We start from the raw sequence: 20,697 nt of genomic DNA, 5'->3' as shown, positions 1-20,697 counted from the left end.
AAAATTAGTCAGAGAAAGACAAATATCATATGACCTCACTCATATGAGGACTTTAAGACACAAAACAGATGAACATAAGGGAAGGGAAGCAAAAATAATATAAAAACAGGGAGAGGGACAAAACATAAGAGACTCTTAAACATAGAGAACAAACAGATGGTTGCTGGAAGAATTGTGGGAGGGGGCATGGGCTAAATGGGTAAGGAGCATTAGGGAATCTACTCCTGAATCATTGTTGCACTATATGCTAACTAACTTGGATGTAACTAAAAAATAAATTAAAAAAAAAGACACTTTCCTTTTTAACCAAAGCAATAATGAATGTTCTGGGAAAGGGGCACCACCATCACTGAAAAGCTCAGTGGTAACTCATGGGTGTAGGACATAATAAGAAATGCTGTTTCAGAACAGGGATCCCTGAGAGCTGCGTGATTGATAGGATCCCTAAGTGATAGAGGCCAGATGGCAGTGCTTAAATTAGTGTGAAAGTTGAAGTAGCAGCCAACAGAACATGACCTTTCTAGAACGAAGGAAATGGTTAATAGATCACTGTGTCCCTGAGCAGAAAAAATGAGCTGCCAATAAACTGCTCAATCTAAATATTCAAAAAAATTAAATATACACTGCCAAAATACTGAAGGCAGTTGCCCCTATAAAAAACAGACTTTTGTGAAAAAACTGGTGGTTGTCAGAAGAGAGCTGGGTGGGAAAATGGGTGAAATAGATAAAGAGGATTATAAAGTACAAAATAAATAAACTTAAAAATTTTCCAATTACAGGTATGAAAAGTACAGCATAGGAAATGCAGTCAACAAGATTGTAATAATGTTGTTTGGTGACAGATGATGACTACACTTATCATAGTGAACACTGAGTAATGTACAGAAGAATTGTTGAATCATTATGTTGTACATCTGAAACTAACATAAAACTTTATGTTAATTATATTTCAATAAAAAAAATCTCCCTCAAAATAAAAATTATACATGTCTAAAATTAGAAGAATGATTAAATAAGTTTTGAAGCTACTAAATAAACAAAAACAAGAAACAAAATAACAACAACAACAAAAATACTCTCTTGCCCAATTCTTTGACTTGAGCCAGTTTCAACCTTGAAACTCATGGACACAGGAAGATGGAGTCCTAAGAGGAAGGTCTCTGTAACACCAGAGCAGGTGAATAGAATAGTGACTTTCCCATTATTTCCTCCAAAGGGACCTACAGCCACTTACTCAGATACAGTAGAAAAATTGAATACCCAACATTGTAAAGATAACTGAACACAGGGTCACAATATAGGGTCATATTGATTCACTACACAATGAGGGCATCATGTTAATCAAACCAGATGAAGAAGAAATGCTAAGTACACTGATGGCCTTGGTCAGACACATGAACTTGTGAGGGTAGCAGAAAAGAATTACATTAATTCTGGAGTCCACTATATGAGTACAGTTTTTAGGTGTCTAGTGGTCTGGGACCTACTGATACAATGCCTGCAAAGTAAAGAATAGATTATCAACATCCGTGCATTCTACCACTTAGAAGGAAGCTTCTGCTTCTAGATGAAGCATATTATATACAACTCAAAAGCTAAATGTGAAGACTTCTGGGATTTCCTTCAAGCTTTGGCTTTTCCAATAGAGCCAGATATTCCAGTGAGAGCCATTTAGTGACTATTTCTTCAATACCTCAATTGCAACCTCCTGGGCTTACACTTCTCCATCTCTTCCCATATCCACGTGGGTTGTAATTGCTATATTAAACCCTTAATTACCATAATACTTAAAGTGTCATGATACGATACGGAATAAAAGATAATGAAATCTAAGTCAGACTCAAAATTCCAAATAAAGCTAAAGCAGAGCTAAGCTATGTGTATTAGAAACGAATACTTTATTACAGGAGAAAATCTTCATGACTTTGGAGTAGCTAAAGATTTCTTAAACAGGGCACTGAAAACAATAACTGTAAGGTAAAATTTTAATTGGACTTCATTAAAATTATCAAAAGATAACTCCACAAATTAGGAGAAGATATTTTTCGATACCTGCATCCCACAAGAGACTTACATACATTTATTGGAAAAAGTCAGACAACCCAAATAAAGGGGGGGGGAGGAAAATGACTTAGGCAATTCTCAAAAGAGGGTATTTCAAATCACATATAGACTTACAAAAATGTAAATTATAAACAAAATTCCACACTACTGCAAACCCACTAAATGGGTAATGTTTTTAAACAAAACCAAGCGTTTTTGAGATGTAGGGCAAACGGAACTCTCATGGACTGCTGGTGGGGTATGAGGTGATAAAACCATTTTGGAAAATTGTTTGGCATTATCCACTAAAAAAGTTGAACATACCTATGCCTTTAGACCATGGAACTCAACTCTGCTTTTTACCTGAGATGACACACTGGATAGAATAGTTATATGACACTCTCAATATCAGAGATCTTACCCAGTATCAAAAATTACTAATAATTCAAAGGCTAGAAGTAACTGCAAGGTGCAAGCAAAACTTAAACTCCAAAACATCTTAAACATATTCAGTCATTTATTAGTGCCTAAGTCATTTATTGGGCTGGGGTTGTGCCAAGAAAAAAAGGAAGAGCCAGACATGGATGAGTTTTAGAATTACATATGGGGATCTGACAAAAAGCAACATATCTAGGGGCACCTGGGTGGCTCAGTTGGTTAAGGGTCTGATTCTTGATTTTGGTTTGAGTCATGATCTCTCACAGTTAGAGACACCGAGCCCTGAGCCAGGCTCTGTGTTGACAACAGGGAGTCTGCTTGGGATTCTCTCTCTGTCCCTCCTCTCTCTGTCTCTCAAAATAAATAAATAAACTTAAAAAAACAGCAACATATCTAGTCCTTTGCAAAACCAGATTAAACCATGTTGGATTAATTTATTATTAATTTGTAATCAGAGAGAGGGAATGATCATAGGGAAAGGGGTCAATTTAACCAACTTAAAGTTTTTGGGTTTTTTTTTAATGTTTATTTATTTTTGAGAGAGAAGAACAGGGAAAAAGAGGGAGACAGAGAGTCAGAAGCAGGCTCCAGGCTCTGAGCTGTCAGCACAGATCCTGACATGCGACTCAAACCCACAAACCGTGAGATCATGACCTGAGCCAACGTCGGACGCTTATCCAACTGAGTCACACAGGCGCCCCAAAGTTTTATAATTTTTTAAAAAAATTCTTTCAAAAGTCTTTTTTTTTTAAAGTCGGTTAAATACATTGTATAAACTCAGGATTATGGAACAATTGCAAAAAAGAAATTTGCTTTGGTAGAGCCACTTAAAACATGTTTCTATTGCTTTTATTAGGGATTACAAATGGAGATCAGGGTGCATCATAGTCTCTTTAACTCATAGTCTCTAAGATTTGAAATCTTAAAGTTGCTGGATAACATAAAATATTTTTGATAAGTGAAGACACTAATGAAATAAATTATAAAACCTCATGATTAAATGAAAATAAGCAGAAAAAGGGAAGCCAGAACAGGGAAGGTCAGAGAAAAAAAATTACAAAAGTACACAATTCAATTTGTGTGTAACTGTCTATAACCCAGAAAAAAGAATTGTAGTAGTAGATTTTAATTGCCATTGCTGTTTGTTTTGTTTGCCATTCCTTCTCTCACCCTCAGGCCAAAGGCTGTGCTGTCACAACCAAAATATTTAAAAAGTTCTTATGTATTTAATGATAACAGCAAGAAACACCCCAAAATACAATGTCCTGAATGAACATAAAACAATATGCTTCTAAAGAACAAGGAAAGAACAAGGTTCATGTTGTAGAGAGTAGCTTTCTGCTTCCCTGTATTATCACTCAAAAGCTCAGTCTCAGCAGCATAGAGCATGAACAACCAGATTAGCCATTTGTCATCTTTCAAACTCCTGAATGGATGACCCTTGCAAAGATGGAAAAACAACCTTGGTAAAACAGAGATAAGATGGTTGTTAAGAAGGGAGAGGGAGAATAGTTGTTAGGTTTGTTTGGTTGTTTGTTATTCCCCTTCCTCTGTACTAGAAAGAAGAAAATAATAGGAAATAAATTTATAAAAAAATATGTTTTTATTTTTATTTTTTAAAATATAATTTACTGACAAATTGGCTTCCATGCAACACCCAATGCTCATCCCAACAAGTGCCCTCCTCAATGCCCATCACCCACCTTCCCCTCTCTCCCAACCCCCATCTTTGTTCTTTGCATTCAATGGTTTGCCTCCCTCCCTCTCTGTAACTTTTTCTTTCCCCTTCCCCTATGGTCCTCTTAATGTTAGGTACAATCATAATGATGGTAATCCTTCAATTCAAAAGGTGAAAGTACAGAAAAATAAGATCAAAATCTATGTAAACAGGAATATGATAAGCTATCAGTGCATTTATTTGCCTAATTGTGATACAGTGGGTAAAAGGTAAACCACTGAAATTGAGTAAAATTACCTTAGAATAAGGATCAGGAAGCCCTTACTCATAGTGGGTACTAAATTTAAAGAACTATTTGTTTCAAGAAGTGGCGGTGGCAGGAAATTCAACTGGATTCAAAATGATTTTCATCAAATTGATTAAGGATAGAACTATACAAAGTTACTAAGAAAAACCGGGGCATGATTAAACTTTCAGTTCGAGTAAGGAAAACTAATCCATACCACTTAATGACGTAACTTGTTAATTGTTCACAACAGAATAATTGCTTGGAACTGAGATGTCTACTAGAAAGTCACCAGCCACATATGGCTGTTTAAATTTAAATTTAAATCAATCAAAATAAAATAAAATATTCAGTTCTTCATTTGTAATATACACATTTCAAGTTCTTAACAGCTTCATGATGTCGGTAGATGCGATATTGGACAGAAGAGTTTATAGACCATTTCCATTACCAGAGGAAGTCCTATTTTGCAGTGCTGGTAAAATGTCCTGTTTCAATACCTCTCATGTTACAATATTGTATTTTACATCTCACTAAAAAGAAATTCTTGTGTTAAATATGATGTTCCAAACCCAATTTCATAGGAAAGTAAGTTCTGAGAAATGTGAAAAGAAGTTCCATGAAAAATAAGTGGTAAAAGTTCTACAGTAAAATATCTTGGGAAAATATTTCATGCAGTGGCCCACATTAGTTTCACAGAATATTGTACATTAGTATATTTGAAATGACACTGAAAAATTCTGGAGTAAATATACAAGCTCAACTTTTCTTACACAAATGTTCAAAAAGACAATTTTTTTTCTTAGACTTCTCCAGTGATTTTAATATCCAAGAAAATTCAGAAAAATCTTATGGTATGAATCTTAAACCTATAAATCCAGATCTCATTATGTGTAAATTTATTCATATAACTTGTAAAGTTGGTTTTGTTCTCAAGTTATGACTTAATAAGAATGAATGAGTTATATAACTATAAGCTTATGATAATAACGGTACCTTTTTCATTTTACTTTTCACAACAATTATTCAGTATACAGATGTGGAGTCTTTCTTTTTTTTTTGAGAGAGAGAGAGAGAAAGAGAGAGAGAGAGAGAGAGAGAGAGAGAGAGAGAGAAAATGAGTGGGGGAGGGGCAGAGAGAGAGAGAGAGAGGGGACAGAGGATCTGAAGCTGGCTCCACACTGACAGCAGCAAGCCGAGCTGAATGCAAGGCTCCAACTCAGGAACCATAAGATCATGACCTGAGCTGAAGTCAGATGCTCAACCGACTGAGCCCCGATGTGCCCCTACAGATGGTGAGTCTTATTTTAAAGATTCAGCATTCATTAACTTGCCCAAGAATAATGACAACACGCTATAGAAGGATTTATAGCAAAGTTGGCTTCAGTCTAAACCTTGTACCTTATACATTTAAAAAAAAATTTTTAATAGCCCTTCTTCCCCCCAATACCCCAAATTATGCCATAGACCAACAAGCAAAGCAGGTAAATGGACAATTTCTCAAACTGAATCTGCGATGGGTAACTCAGATCCCACCAATGATGGGAATAAATCCAATTCCACAGTGGTCCCCAAAGAGACTGCTATCATTGCACCAAATTCTGGCACAGGCTAAGCACTATGCTTCCTGATATAAAATATAAGATAACAAAACGTGATCTTTTACTTCAAAAGGACTTAAATCTTGAGAGAAGAAAGCTGAGATAACAAATTTACATGTAATTAATGGCATTCTTGATGTGTGGAAAGAAGTGTAAGCTTACCTTGAGGAGTCAGAGATGATGGTACTGATGAGTTTTGACTGAGATAAAAAATATCTCTTGGATTCCTCATCAGACAACTGTTGGAGAGCTTGCAGTCATGAAGAAAGGCATCTGCAAAAGCAAAGTGGCATCAGAAAGCTGGCAAGTTTTGAGCAGAGCAACTACTTTGACCAAAACGTGAGTATAGAGTACCTAGTTGAGAGAGTCCTCTATAGGATGACATGAATATCATTTGTCATTATTTGTCATACTGAGCTGAAAGGCCACATAAGCAATTGAAAACAGAAATAGTACAATTTTATTTGTCTGTCAGAAGCATAACTCAGTATAGATTTTAAACTGATCAGAGAGCAAGAAGCAGGGAAATTGGTTACGAGACAATTCCAACAATTCCAGTGAGTAATTTTGGATATGGATAATGACAAGTATCTAGACTAAGGTAGAGTCAACAGTAATAGAAAATATTTTTGAAAAATAAAAGATGCTGAGTTTTATGAAGGTGATTGTGGAACATTCTTATGAAGATATCCAGTAGAAATTTGATTCAGAAGTCTGGTGTTTGAAAGAAAAGTTAACTCTAAAGATAAACTCTGAAGTCAATAATACTAATTTTCTAATGGCTAGTCAAGGGAGGTAACTTTGACCTCTTATTTCTCTCACTGAAGACTCCACTATTCTATCATTATCAAGACCATCAGTGGGCTTTGAAGATTCCACTTGATATTATACACATATTAGTATCAACCATTTTATTAGAGTAAGGTCGGGTAAACATGAGTACAAGACTCTAAATATATGTTCTTCCCTGTCATAATATCATGGCTTTAAATCATCCTAATAAGTGATCATTACATAAAACTATCCAACCTAAAAAGCCAGATATTATTAAATTATCAAAAATTTCCAGTCTACACCTCCTAAGGACATTTTTCAAATCTTTACTGTTGTTTATACATCTAAGCAGATAATTGGTGATTAACTGGCCATTTGATCATTTTAAAAATTAGCATATTTTCAATGTTGCTGCCAAAGTCACTAAATTACATAAAGAAAAGTACTTAATTGTAACCAAATATTTCCACATCCACTTGAAAAAGAGTCACATACTATTTTGTATTATTTTTCATATTATGCTCAATTATATTTTTAAACTAAGTTAGGCATAAAAGGCAGAATGGAAACATTTTCAGAATATAAATTCATTTGAATAAGAACAAAGTTTCTGCTAAGATTATGATATATGTTTTGAACACTGAGCTTTTGCTCAGTGTTTACTCTAAGGATCAAGCCATGCTGGATATCAAATCAAAACTATAATGAGATATCACCTGTTATCCGTTAGGATGGCTATTATAAAAAAATGTAAAAGATGACAAGTGTTGGTGAAGATGTGAAGAAATTGGCACCCTTGTACACTGTTGATAGAAATGTAAAATGGCACAGCTGCTATGAAAACTAGTATGGAGATTCCTCAAAAAATTAAACATAGAACTACCATATGACCCAGCAATCCCACTTCTGCATACATATTCACAAGAATTGAAATCGGGGGGCACCTGGGTGGCTCAGTCAGTTGGGCGGCTGACTTCAGCTCAGGTCATGATCTCGCGGTCCGTGAGTTCGAGCCCCGCGTCAGGCTCTGTGCTGAGAGCTCAGAGCCTGGAGCCTGTTTTGGATTCTGTGTCTCCCTCTCTCTCTGACCCTCCCCCGTTCATGCTCTGCCTCTCTCTGTCTCAAAAATAAATAAACGTTAAAAAAAAAAAAAAGAATTGAAATCGGGACCATGAAGTGATATCTGTACTCCCATGTTCACAGCAGCTCTATTTTCAATACCCAAAATATGAATGGGTAAAGAAAATGTGATATATATATACATATACATACAATGGAAAATTATTCAACCTTAAAAAAGAAGACAATTTTTTCCATTTGTGACATCGATGAATCCAGAAGACTTTATGTTAAGTGAAATAAGCCAGATACAGAAAGACAAATAGTACATGATCTCACTTATACATGTGGAATCTAAAATAGTCAAACTCATAGGAACAGACAGCAGGATGGTGGTTCCCAACTGCAGGGGTTGCAGAGAATGGGGAGATGCTGGTCAGGAGTACAGTTTCAGTAATTCAAGTCCAGTAGTTCTGAAGATCTAATGTACATTACGGTGAATATAGTTAATAATGCTCTGCTGTGTTTTTGAAATTTGTGAAGAGCGATCCCTATGAAAATAACACCAGCATTCTTCACAGAGCTAGAACAAACAATCCTAAAATTTGTATGGAACCAAAAAGATCCCGAATAGCCAAAGCAATCCTGAAAAGGAAAACCAAAGCTGGAGGCATCACAATCCTGGACGTCAAGATGTACTACAAAGCTATAATCATCAAGACAGTATGGTACTGGCACAAAAACAGACACGTAAGCCAAGGGAACGGATTAGAGAACCCAGAAATGGACCCACAAATGTATGGCCAACTCATCTTTGACAAAGCAGGAAAGAATATACAATGGAATAAAGACAGTCTCTTTAGCAAATGGTGCTGGGAAAACTGGACAGCGACATGGAGAAAAATGAACCTGGACCACTTTCTTACACCATACACAAAAATAAACTCAAAACGGATGAAAGACCTAAATGTAAGACAGGAAGCCATCAAAAGCCTACAGGAGAAAACAGGCAAAAACCTCTTTGTCCTTGGCCACAATAACTTCTTACTCAACACATCTCCAGAGGCAAGGGAAACAAAAGCAAAAATGAACTACTGGCACCTCATCAAAATAAAAAGCTTCTGCACAGTGAAGGAAACCATCAGCAAAACTAAAAGGCAACCAATAGAATGGGAGAAGATATTTGCAAATGACATATCAGATAAAGGGTTAGTATCCAAAATCTATAAAGAACTTATCAAACTCAATACCAAAAAAACAAATATCCAGTGAAGACATGGGCAAAAGACATGAATAGACACTTTTCCAAAGAAGACATCGAGATGGCTAACAGACACATGAGGAAATGCTCAACATCACTCATCATCAGGGAAATACAAATCAAAACCACAGTGAGGTACCACCTCACACCTGTCAGAATGGCTAACATTAACAACTCAGGCAATGACAGATGTTGGTGAGGATGTGAAGAAAGAGGATCTTTTTTGCACTGCTGGTGGGAATGCAAACTGGTGCAGCCACTCTGGAAAACAGTATGGAGTTTCCTCCAAAAATTAAAAATAGAACTACCCTATGACCCAGCAATTGCACTACTAGGTATTTATCCAAGGGATACAGATATGCTGTTTCAAAGGGGCACATGCACCCCCTATGGTTATAGCAGGGCTATCAACAATAGCCAGACTATGGATAGAGCCCAAATGTCCATTGATGGATGAATGGATAAAGAAGATGTGGTATATACACAATGGAGTATTACTCAGCAATCAAAAAGAACGAAATCTTGCCATTTGCAATTACGTGGATAGAACTAGAGGGTATTATGCTAAGCAAAATTAGTCAGAGAAAGACAAATATCATATGACTTCACTCATATGAGGACTTTAAGATACAAAACAGATGAACATAAGTGAAGGGAAGCAAAAATAATATAAAAACAGGGAGGGGGACAAAACATAAGAGACTCTTAAATATAAAGAATAAACAGAGGGTTACTGGAGGGGTTGTGGGAGAGGGCATGAGCTTAAATAGGTAAGGGGCATTAAGGAATCTACTCCTGAAATCATTGTTGCACTATATGCTAACTTGGATATAAATTTAAAAATAAATAATAAAATAAAAGAGAGGTGGTGTTGAGAAAAAAAATTTGCTAAGAGGATAATCTCAAATGTTCTCACCACAAACAAGGAAAGAAAAAGAAAGGGTAAACTATGTGACGTGATAATTATATTAATTAACTTCATTGTGATGATCATTTCACTATATGTACATATATCAAATCACAATTTCTATCTGCCAATTATACCATTAAAAAGCTGAAAAATGTCAAATAATCAGTCAAGTTTGTAACATTTAAATTTTGAGGACTTTGAAAAATTACATTTGATGCAAATTAATGAAGTGTATAGCAATGTCTCATGACAGTATTCTTCATCAAAAAGTCATTTGTTCCTCTTGCACCTTTTTTGAAACAGTGTTTGAACACACCCATACATCCTAATATAGCTACATGGCTCCAAAAGGTTTTGTGATTTGCAAAATCAAAATAAAATTGCAACTAATAAAGATATTCAGAAGAGTATTTTAGGAGAAGTGAAGATAGTGCCAAAGGAGATTTTAAAATGCTTTAAACAGTGATAGTGTTATTGGAGTCAGCATAGAAACTTTCAGAATTACAATATTAAAGAATATAATACTTACTTGAACATGTTCCATCATGTTTGCTGTAGTTTTTTTTAGTATAATTTATTTAGAAATAAAATTGATAGCATACACCAAACTAGCAGCTAATAAGTTGCTGAATAGGCCTCTTCTGTCAGATTTGCTTATTAAACAGACAAGAAATAGCTGAACCTAGCAAATAATACATTTGCATGTAAATTGTATTTCTAAAATACTTAAAAATAGTTTATTTTAGGTAGATTAAGAATACCCTCCTTAAAATTTATAAAATCAATTTGCATATCCAGACCTTTAAAACTGATAATGAAACATTAAACTTGGTCCATCCTGTAAATGAGTAATTAATTCTACACTTTAGTTTACTGAGATCTAACTTAGATAATTTTTGTTATATCAAACCAAATACATATGTTTTACTGAGGAAAAATATTCCTGATGGTATTTTGTTCCATACAGCTGTACATTATAGAAAAGAAAAATTCAATTTCTATATAAATTATTCTTTGAACATTTTCCTTTGAAACAAATGAGACACTGAAATAACAGAGCAAAACAACTAAAAGAAAAACAGGTAAAATAAGCATATGATTTTCCCTTTGCTCTTCAGTTAAAGGCTATGTTTAAAATCCTTTGATTTTAGTCAACACACATTACTGCTAAACTGTTAGGGTAGTTCCATTAAATCAGAAACAAAGGAAATACATATCTGGTATGACTTCTATTTTCAAACATCGTTCTGGTTTATTTTGGTAAATTTACATTTACTAATGTAAATATAAATTGTAAAAAAAATACAAAGACATAGATATGAATATATGTTAAATATAATCTCTAAGTTAAACAGGCAATTAAAAAGTAATAAAACACAGTTTAAATGATGAATTATCAAATATATTAATAATGAGAATACTTAATTTTGGCTAGGGTACAGTGAACAAATTCTCTTAGGCACTGTAAGTTGGAATTAAATTAGTACATCTAGTCTGAAGTCACTTTGGCAGTTAATGGCAAGAGGCTTTAAATGAGGCTGTTGCTCTAAAATTAACAAAACAGGAAACAATGGATGTTGGTGAGGATGCGGAGAAAGGGGAACCCTCTTACACTGTTGGTGGGAATGCAAACTGGTGTAGCCACTCTGGAAAACAATATGGAGTTTCCTCAAAAAGTTAAAAAATAGAACTGCCCTACAATCAAGCAACTGCGCTACTAGGTAATTACCCAAAGGATACAAAAGTATTGATTCAAAGGGGTACATGCACCCAATGTTACAGCCGCATTATTAACAATAGCCATATTATGGAAAGGGCCCAAATGCCCATCAACTGATAAATGGATAAAGAAGAAGCGGTGTGTGTGTGTGTGTGTGTGTGTACATATATATAGACATATATGTCTATATATATGTATACATACATACATATACATTATGTGTATATATAATGGAATATTACTTAGCCATAAAAATAATGAAATCATGCCATTTGCAGCAATGTGGATGAAGCTAGAGTGAATTATGTTAAGCAAAATAAATAAGTCAGAGAAAGACAAATATCACATGATTTCACTCATATGTGGAATTTAGAAACAAAAAAAGATGCACATAGGGAAAAGAAAAAAGGAGAGAGACAGAGACAGAGAGAGAGAGAGACAGAGAGAAGCAAACCATTAAATAGACTCTTAACTATAGAGAATAAACTGAGGGTTGCTGGAGGGGAGATGGGCAGGGGGATGGGTTAAATCGGTGATGGGTATTAAGGAGGGCACTTGTGATGAACACTGGGTGTTGTGTGTGGGTAATGAATCACTAAATTCTCCTCCTAGTGCTGGTATTATACCATGTGTTAACTAACTAGAATTTAAACAAAAACTTGAAAGAAAACAAGCAAAAGAAGCTGTTCCTTTGTGACCAAGGAATCTCATCTCTAAGGAGCTGTAATCATAAAATAGTAAAAACTGAGCCATAGTATTGTGAAAAAAAAGATGTTTATAGAAATAATATTAGTAATAGACAAAACTAGAAACCATAAATGTTTAACTATAGGTAACAGGTAAGTACATGTCTGTATAAAAAATTACATGAAGCTACCTAAAATTCTATTTTGTAAGAATATTGTAATGATATAACAATGCTCACAACATATGTGAAGTAAATAAAAAACAATGTATAAATTGTATTATCTAATTTGGTAAAAATAAAGAAAAATATATCATATATATACATATATACTTATACAAGCTTAGAAAGTCTGAAAGAATAGATGAGATAGATGATAGATGGATACATGATAAATAGATAGATAGATAGATAGATAGATAGATAGATAGATAGATAATAGATATAGATAGACAAATAGAAAGTAGTCAGACAGACAGTGGTTATACCTTGGTAGAATTCTGGGTAAATTTTCTTTTCATCTTTTATTTTAACCTTCCTAGGATGAATATATATTAGTTTTATTATTTTTAAAAAAGAACATGTTGTAAATCCCTAGGAGATACACTTTATTGCATAATTTATCACATTTTAATTGTTTAAAAGAGTTATTAAACTCTTTAAAGTTTAATAAACATTTTGGGGAAATCTGGCGCCTTCTCCATTTTGCCTACTCATTTGTGGATGTACCTTTAGAACATGATCTATATAGAAATTAGCAGAGTATAACTATTAAATAATGACAGTGCTATTGCATGCACGGTTTCAGAAATAAAATGTAAGTTAATAAATTCTTCATGAAAATGACACTATTTCTCAGAAAGACCCTATTGGAGATTGCAGGTTGATTAAGCCTCCAGCAAGATACATTTCTTTTCTAGTTCTACACTTACTGATTCTGTAGTAATAAGTGCAATGAAGAATTACTGCTTGCATTTACCTCAGCACAAGAAGCCCTGTTGTTTTTCATCAGAACATTATGTTTCATAATTTACTTTTCAATTTCCTGGATATATCAAGAAAAATAAAATGAGTTAAAAGAAAAAAAAACCCTGAAACCTGAGACTCCAATTCAGATCACCTAAAAATACAATGAGAAATGTAAAAGAGTTTCTACATGAAAACAAAAACAATTTTAATAGATCAGAAATTGAAATTTTAAAAGTGCAATTTGCTGACATAAAACTTCAGTTTTAAATATCTTTATTTCTATATGAGAATAATAGCTAATATTTGGGTAGACTTACCTCCTTTTCATGTTACTGATTCTCTGTAATGAAGTTTATAAGGGACAAGTGCATCTAGCAGGCATAAATATGAATGGTAAACTCTATTACATTTTTTTTTTTTGGTTTGCCAAAAGTACTTTGCTATAATACATTTTGGATCACAGTGACAAAATCTGCTTCCAGGTATATGAAGATTCAGCAGCAAAAAAAAAATTATTTGCAAGTGACATGATAATAGACTTCTAACACTTCAGTATCCTAGAATACTATAGCAAGGTGACAAGTAGTGATAGCGTCTTTGACTCTTTCTACATATAGTCACAAATTAATTTGGGGACATCTTTCAGCTTTTCTTTTTTAAAATTATGACAAAGACCAACTCAATGATGTGTTTTAACTGCCATCAGTAGAGTGTTAGGAAATCTAAACAACCTATCATTTTTACAGGTGTTGTGGCCTAATTTTACCTCTCATTTCCTATTTAAAATTTGAAACATTTTGGAGATAGTTTGAGAGTTTTCAATTAATCCTCTCACTAGTTTAGACAAATTTTGATTAAAATATTTCTTAGATCCTTACAGTTCCAATTAAATTTTATTGATTTTATCCTTTGTATTAATCAGTATAGGACAGACTAAAAACACAACTGGACCCAGATACATAAAAGATCAGTGCAATGAGAAGTTATTTCTTGCTGTATGGAATTTCCAAGTTTTTAGGGTACAGGGAATGTTTCCTTCCCCAAATCACTTGAGAATCCAAACTGAGAGCAACTTGTCTCACTTCAATATGCAGTGTGCAAGGTTGCCTTGGAGACTATACTCTGTCAGAACAGGAAGTGAGCTTGGAGGAGGACTCGAAAGAGATCAGGTGTGTGTGAGGGATGGAGATTCCTATTCCACAGAAGAGAATATAATCACATGTACATATCTGTCTGAAAGAGAATCTGGAAAATAGAGTTCAGGAGAAAGAACATTTCTTGGAAGCCTGAAAATAGCTGCTACCAAGTTGGTTCCTCCACCCGCGTATACTTCTTCCCAAAGGAGACAACATAATCCACTCGTTAGGGAAGTCTGTTCGAAGTCTGTTAGGTTTGAATTTGGTTTCTCGCACTCTAATGACCTCTGGATTAAAAGAGAAGTTATGACTGCTATCCCTCCACACTCAACATTAGGGAGAGAGTAGGACTGTTGTATGAAAACTCCCATTTTGGAGAGGGAAAAATGAGAAACACATCACTGTCCTTAGTTCATGGCAGGATAAAATCCTACAAGGCAGGCACCGTGGAAAGCCCGTTCCCAGGGACCTGGAGAATGTTTTTGACTATATCCAGAGACTGTTCTCTGGATGGATATTCCCTTCCTTTTCAGTATATCCTGTGGCCCTTGGCTCTGCCCTTTGAGAAGTCCCTCCTTGCTGTCTTCAATGGCTACATCTGAAGTGGCTGGAGTGAAGTATACCTTACCTGGAAATTTCACAGTTCAGATAATTATTTTCCTGATGGGGAAATTTCTGGCATTCACTGGATTGATGATCACATTCTACCCTACCCCACCTTATTGGGACATGAGGGCTTCTTTTAAACTTTCTCATAAAACATCAGACTTACAGCAAAGTTAAAAGAATAATGCTAAAATACCCATATCCATATCACTGAAATTCCCAAATCGTTAATAACTTTATGGACTTGTGCTTTCCGAGACAATATAATTCATTAAAAATGTGTATGCTTCTGATAAGCTCCATGTCCCAGTCATTTCCATGTTCCAGTAAATGCTGCCAAAGATTTTTCCTAGCCATAATTTTTAAGTCATTTCTATTAAGTTGGCTTTATTTCTTTGCTCTTCTTCCTCAATCTCTCTCCCTCTGCCTCCCTCTCTCCCCTGTTGATATTGCTTTAAGGTCATCTGAAACAGTAGGAGTGCATGAGAAGACAGTTCTTCTCAAGCTGATTTTTGCACAAGCTGAAGCTCTTTGATTATACTATCCTAATGTGCCTTTGCTTCTCATAGCCTTTTTCGGTCCTACCTCTTATTGTTCAGAGTTCAGAGCAGTTGCATTTTCAAATCCATTTTCAAATGCTTCTAATATAGCTTTCTCTATTCCCTTCAATCTCTCTTTAAAACTAGCTAATTTTTGCCTGATCTCAGCTCTTTCTCATAATCTCTGGTTCAGTGTAGCAAGTAACAGTCACACATTTATTAACTTTCTAGCTTTTTCTCATCACTTACCCTAGAGCTACAGGTCAAGTAGGCGTTTGTTCTACCTCCCAAATAATTACAGGTGACAGTTTTCAAGAAGTTTTGCTACTGCATAGCTCCCAATTCCACTTTGTCACTCACTGTATACATTTTTCTCACCACCTACCACAGGACATCCATTTGCTTTTTTGTTGTTACAGCTAAATTTTACAACACATTTTAATGTTTTACAGCAGCACTCCATTTCAATATTACCATTTTTCTATGAGTTAGGGTAGCTGGGTTATACACAATGGAGCTACACATATAATGATGTAAAATAGTATCACTCTCATGCAAACTGTCCAGGGACATTCCAAGTCAATGACCAATCATGGTGGTAGGATATGGGCACTCTAGGAATTTCTATTTAGGGCAGAAGGAAAAAAAAAAAGTATGAAGCAGTGCTCATTGGTGATTTTTTTTTATATAAGACGGACCCAGAAATGTGCCTATCACTTTCCTCACATTCTACCAGAGGATACTTGATTACATTCACAGCAATCTGCACAGGAAATCAAGGAAACAGCCTTAGTTTTGTACCCAGTAAAAAAAAAGAGCAGGTGAGCAGGTGGTAGTCTTCACCTCACTTGTGAATTTCTCAAAAGTAGTTGCATAACTCATGAGGAATCAAGTATATATAAAAATATAAAGGCATGTAAGGGTAAAGAAAAGTAAAATATGTTGAATGGAAAAAGCAACAGTAACCACAGAATTTATAGTCATTCATAATTTGCACTTTATACTTTGAGAGGAAAGATTTCTTCTTTCATACATATACATATATATATATATATATATATATATATATATATATATATTCCTCTAGTCACTGTCTCTTTGCTTATACATGTTTTGATATCAATGATGATGAAATTATTATTAGGTTGTGAGCTTTTATATTTTGTTTCATAGATAAATGTGCATTTGGCAAAAAAAAAGGACAAAGTAAACTTTCAAGTTTCAATAAAGCTCTAATTTCTGATCACTCTGACTTAGATACAATTATGCCAATCACAAGGCAAATATTACTTTATTTTTTAAGAAAACCAGTATCTTTTAGCAGTGGAAAGGATTTTCTGTGTCTACATAATTCATTTCTGTTAGGGTTGTCATGTTTGTTTTTCTGATATAATTCAGGATTTTGTTGTGGCAAAGGAGAGCACTGGACTGCAAAATAAAAACTAAATACTATATATACATATATATATATATATACATGTGTATATACACGTGTGTATATATATATACATACACAAGTATATATATATATATATATATACACGTATATATACATACGTATATACACGTATACACATGTATATATACACATATATACATATACACATATATATATGTATATAATATCGAATCTAGAGTATATTACTTAGTTCTAACTTATGCATATTGAAAAGGGATTTTAATATATCCTGAATGTGGTCAAGGGTAAACTATAGTGTGGCAATGATATTCCATGTGTACATAAACATTAAAGATAATGATTATATTTATTAAGCAGTGATTAACAGAATTTGTTGAATCTTCATGAAACATATGGTAGAATTGTGCCTATTTTACAGATAAGAAAATCGAGGCTCAATAGTATTAGTACTTACCCAAGACCCAAAAACAAAAAATAAAAGAATGGCTGTTTGGCTCCAGGGGCTATTTAACCATTTATCTGTGCTTTGTCTCACATATTGCTCAACTCCCATGAAGAACAAAATTTACTAGAGGAACAAATTACCTACTGGCATCCAGAGTAATGTGGTTTCTTATAATACATGTCTATTAAACTGATTATATCCTATTTCCTCTTGGTTAACTGTTGGTTATTGACTAAACACATAACATTGTCCATCTAAAAAATACTTTTTGTTTATCTGTTGCTCTGCAAATTTCATATATATTCAGGCTCAAAGTCTATTACATTAGAAATAATTAAAATTCATAAATATGGCATTCCTCTCTACATGGATTTTAGTTTGTATTTCAAACCAGGCAAGACACAATGAGATTATGTTGTACACGCAGCATGACTTTAGTTACGAATGACAGCCATATCTCATATCCTCAAATCTATGATACTTTTCTATTTTTCTCACTCAACCAACATTGCAGTGTTACAAATAACTTCAAATTTAATGACAGCATGAGCACGCACCTACCTTCGTTGAAAAGTTGAAATTAGGTTGTTTTTCACAATGCAAGTAAAGTTTCACTGTTAAAAAGAAGAAACTTATGAAAAGTAACGTATTCTAATAGACCTCTTTCAGACTATCTCATCCTTCCCAGTCAATCATCATGAGTTGGATATCAAAACAAAACAGAATGAATAGAAGATCAAAATGATACCAACGAATATATGCATTGCAGCTTGTGTTTTAAAAGTTAAGCCAATTTTTCTTTACCTGGGTGATTTGCTCTTCCGCTAGTTTCTGTTTTAGAAGGTTGTTTTACCATGTCTCTACACCATATGGCGCAAGTGCCAGTCTGACTATCAAACAAAATACTGGCCATGAGGGCTGCGCAGATGGCCCTCACCCAGGACTACATGTGGAGGATTTGCTGTTTGGGACTGGTCCTCTAAAGAAGTAGTGCTGCTACAATGTCAGGCCTGAACTCTGCTGATTACCAACCCCCCACTTGTCTACCCTTAGACGTAGATATATTTCTTACCAGAATCTGAGAAGATAATACAGGTACTCCATGTTGAGGCGGTCAATACTGTTTCTGCTCAGCTGCATACTTCATTCTCTTTATGAATCGGTCTTTCCTCAGCACTGTTGCAGGTTTGGTACACAGGAGGAAGTTAAAAGCTGTGACCCGAAGACAGCACGTGTAGAGTTCCACTGAAGTGGAAACATTATTCCTGAAAGCAGAGAAAAAGAGTGCTCTCTGCAAAGAGAATTAAACTTTAGTATAACTGATGTGGGTAACTAAGCATCAATACACTCTGCAATAAACTCTATCAAATGTCTTCCTCTAATTTTAAAACTCACAACACCAGAATATAAATGTGTTCCCTAAAAGCAAGTAGTAAAGTGTGCCATTTTCTTTCTCATTTATTTATACCCCAAATCTCTAGGAAACTACCCATGAATGAACATTATCTCCTCATTCTACCGTTAGGGAAACTGAGACATTGATGGATTAATTAAACAGATGACACCTACTGGCTTAAATTTTTCCCCCAAGGCCAGAGATGTTTCATAAAACTATAAAATTGTTTCTTACTTTAGGTTAAGTGAAATGAGAAAATTAGACAAATCCATTACTCTTGTTCCCTCAAGATGTCAGTTACCAAAACAGAGATGGAATGGGTGATTGTAAATGCATTACTGAGGTCTTTCATTACTTACAACCTTTATAGATGGCTTAATAGTCACTCATTAATGGGTACTACCTAACTTAAAGTACGATGTTCCCTAATGAGTGGATTCAGCAACATGAGTACCCAGAATTCATTCATACCAAAGGTCTCATCTTCAGTGCTGAAGAGCAAAGGCCACTAAGACATAAAAATGTTTGTTTCCTAAACTTAACCTAGAGGCAGTACTTGGTTATATTCTATTCTTTTTACATTTTGTCACCTTTCCTCAGACCCAAATCTAAGTAATATTTGTCAACAAATTAGAACTTTACATGAAGATAATAAAATATTTAAATACACACTCTTTTGTTCTCAGGATATTTCCCTTAGGAAAAACCCTTTCTCTCAAAGTTTAATTTGAATAGTAGGGTGAGAAATTGTTAATGACCACTTATTTCTGAACTGCTTATCTAATCTAATGTCAAAGACTTACTTCAGAAAGTTCACCGTATTCTTTTGATTCATTTTTTACTATATCATTAATAATTACAAGTGAGTTCTGAATGAAGAATGGTGTATATGTTTCTGTTACCACATTTTCTTTATCCATATTCCCAGAGATAACATTTTCCAGTTCATTCCAAGGTTTCCATAATCACCTTTCTTGAGGTCAAAAAAAAAAAAGACACAATAATGAGAAAATAGAACAAACAGCAGCTAATGGAAGGAGCAGTTCATAAAAAGCTATAATGGCAATTCCACCCAGACAGCAAAGGAATGCAGCATTTTCACTGAGCGCTACCTGACAGATTCAATAATCAAGGGAAAGCCTTAATTGATGACACTTCATTAGCATAATGAGTCGAAGCTGGGAAAAGAGAGTCCCTTATTAATTAATCAAGCAAAGCACGAACTGTTTCAGTCTCCTACACTCTGCCATTTTCCATTAATCAAGAAAATGTGTATTAAACTCATTTGAAATCCCGGCATGTGGAATATCATTCCAAGGAAGAGCAATGGCAAAATGGTTTGCCCAGTTGCACGCATCTGCTCTGGACTCATTCATGCCTCCAATTCTGTTCTGCAACAGTGAAACCACACCCGGAGAACACAGAGTAAGTGGTTCTCCAAAACAGGTAAATCTCATCAGAAAAGTAAACAAAACCCCATCAGCCTCAGTAAGAAAAAAAAAAAAGGAAAAGAGAAATTAAATAATTTTGCCATGCCTTCATCTATTGTCCAAAACCTCTGTTGTGTGAAATATTATATATATATATATATGTATATATATATATATATACATATATATATACATATATATACATATTATATACCTTATAATTATATATATACACACATATATATATACACACACACTTACATACAAAAATTTTATAACCTGTTCAAAATCCATAACTGAT

General features: G+C 34.4%; 1 long non-coding RNA gene across 1 annotated transcript in view; it reads right to left on the bottom strand.

The window, feature by feature from the left end:
- LOC131517039 (uncharacterized) overlaps window positions 1-18,830 on the bottom strand; it is a 72,144-nt gene extending 53,314 nt beyond the window's left edge. Inside the window, exons 1-2 of the long non-coding RNA XR_009264353.1 lie at window positions 18,643-18,830; window positions 6,209-6,319 (exon numbers count right to left, since the gene is read on the bottom strand). This is a non-coding gene — a long non-coding RNA (uncharacterized LOC131517039). The remainder of the gene's footprint in view (window positions 1-6,208; window positions 6,320-18,642) is intronic.
- Window positions 18,831-20,697: the final 1,867 nt, after the last annotated feature.

Source organism: Neofelis nebulosa, chromosome 7 (genome assembly GCF_028018385.1).
Source record: "Neofelis nebulosa isolate mNeoNeb1 chromosome 7, mNeoNeb1.pri, whole genome shotgun sequence".
NCBI classification, from domain to species: domain Eukaryota; kingdom Metazoa; phylum Chordata; class Mammalia; order Carnivora; family Felidae; genus Neofelis; species Neofelis nebulosa.
This window is presented reverse-complemented; position numbering and strand designations above follow the sequence as displayed.